The sequence below is a fragment of the Ictalurus punctatus genome, chromosome 22 (genome assembly GCF_001660625.3).
Source record: "Ictalurus punctatus breed USDA103 chromosome 22, Coco_2.0, whole genome shotgun sequence".
NCBI lineage: Eukaryota > Metazoa > Chordata > Actinopteri > Siluriformes > Ictaluridae > Ictalurus > Ictalurus punctatus.
In genome coordinates, this window is record NC_030437.2 from 19,916,297 (window position 1) to 19,918,519 (window position 2,223).

At 40.8% G+C, this 2,223-nt stretch overlaps 1 protein-coding gene across 1 annotated transcript in view; it reads left to right on the forward strand.

The window, feature by feature from the left end:
- Positions 1–1,734, forward strand: part of rasl10a (RAS-like, family 10, member A) — a 19,320-nt gene extending 17,586 nt beyond the window's left edge. Inside the window, exon 3 of the mRNA XM_017451403.3 lies at positions 1–1,734. This exon is cut by the window's left edge and continues 644 nt beyond it. The gene's annotated coding sequence lies outside the window, so the exon portion shown is untranslated.
- The last annotated feature ends 489 nt before the right edge of the window (positions 1,735–2,223 follow it).

Consider the following 2,223-nt stretch of genomic DNA (forward strand, 5'->3'; position numbering starts at 1 on the left):
TCACACTCACACACACACACTCACACACACGCACACACCCGGCTGCGACAGCCTTCTGCATGGCCACCTTTGCTAGCATTTTTACAATCTGCAGACTCTTCGTTGAGCCACATCACTCTGACATCATTCGTGCAAAATGGCTGCCAAAATCAAACGTAGCATCGCTAAGAAATAACGACGAGGCAGCTGTGCTCCTCCGCTAACATTCCTAATTGTGTCATTTTGCATCACTAAAATAATTTAAGTTGAAAAATAACTTGCTGGGAAAAAATCCCCACACCTTTCCCCTCATTATAAACACCAGGGTCTATGAGTATGTATGATTATGCAAATACGGTTGACACACCAGTCCTCTTCCCAAACAGCACAGTATTACTAACATTAGCAAATTAGCTAGCTAACGTCTAGTAACCTAGCTCGCATTAATCACTAGTGAAGTTTACTATCAGAACTTTGACCTCGTCAGAATATATAACGTTAACATGACAACCGCAATTTTGTTCACAAAGCTAGCTAGCTAGTTCTCTTCCGACTACCACACTGTTGTATTCTTCTGATGATTTGCATATCGGATCTGATTGGTCCAAAGTCGAGAAGCGGAATTAGTGATGTCACAAATCGAGTTTGAACGTAGCCCCTCCCCGAATCAGTGTTATACAGAAATAATGAGGAAATATTTGTGAAAAAAATGTGAAAATTTGCAGAAAATGTGTTTAGGTAAGCTAGCTAGCTGTGCTAGCTCACATGACGTGTGAGAAGGGTTTCTGTTGTCCGTATTGAATGCTACAGCCCAGATAAACGTAGCCCAGACGCTTTCTCAGTAATCCGAATCAGTTTTACACACAAGTACTGAGAAAGTGTGAAATTGTGCAAAAATGTGTTAATAAAGTTAGCTGTTGAACGAGATTGTTCCAAGTTGTGGAGCTGTATTAGTGACATCACAGACTCACACGTAGCCCCGCCCCTGAATCAGTTTTATACATAAATTCTGAGAAAGTTTAAGTGGTGGCAAATGTAAAAAAAAACTGCGTCAACAAAGTTCGCTAGAGATTTTGTGATAAAATGTTTCCATCATCCTCTAGTAATCTGATTATCGCATGTAATTGGCACAAAGTTGTATTAGTGACATCACAAAGTCACCCGTAGCCCCGCCCCTGATTCAGTTTTGTGTAGAAATACTCAGAAAGTCTTGATTTTGAAATGGGAAAAATGGGAAATTTAGCAAATAATGCGTTAACAAATTTGACCCAAACACTTACGTCTTTATAATTAGATCGTTTTAATAATTAAATTCTTTTTTATAATGGTGTACAGGTTTTAGGATGTCCAAATTGTAATACTGTCCAAAAACGGTTTGGTTTTACTTTTAAACCAGACAGACATGCAGACAGACATGCAGACAGACATGCAGACAGACATGCAGACAGACGGTCTCATAACGGACAACATCTTTTCATCCAGATAGCTAGCATTCGTATCACAAAATGAACATATATATATACATGTGGAGTTTTTCGCAGCCAGATTGCGCACATTTCCTGTTTATATCCGTGACAGAGGGTCTACAGAAACATCTCTAGTGCTTAATAAACAGCGTTTACAAAAGCACAGCGAATACAAAACAAAAACAAGTCTTCCTTCAGAGTGTTAATGAGATCCAGTCGTGTGTAGCTCGACACTCATAAAAGAAACCTCTCTGACACACACACACACACACACACACACACACACACACACACACACACAGTGACGTAAGCCAAGGAAATCACACGGTGTTTGCTCTGGAGCGCAGTAAACACCACGGATGCTCCTCTTCCTCTTTTATAAACGACGTTAAATCCAAAGTGCATTCCCAACTTCCACCTCAGAAGATCACACGATCTGCATCCGCGTGTTTTCATCTTTCTGAGGATAATTACGAAGCCCGGAATCATCCGAGTCCTCAGGATGGGGTTCAGGAATCGCTGATGAGTCAAAAGATCATTTTTTTTTACTGCATGTCAAAAATATCAAAAATCAGAAGCCTTAACCATCAGACGTTTGGACATTTCACGTGTGTGAGTGTGTGAGTGTGAGTGTGTGTGAGTGTGTGTGAGTGTGTGTGAGTGTGAGTGTGTGTATGTGTGTGTGAGTGTGAGTGTGTGTGAGTGTGTGTGTGAGTGTGTGAGGAACACACGTAGGTTAGTCTGAGCTTCAATCAGTGACACTAACGTGTGGAACACT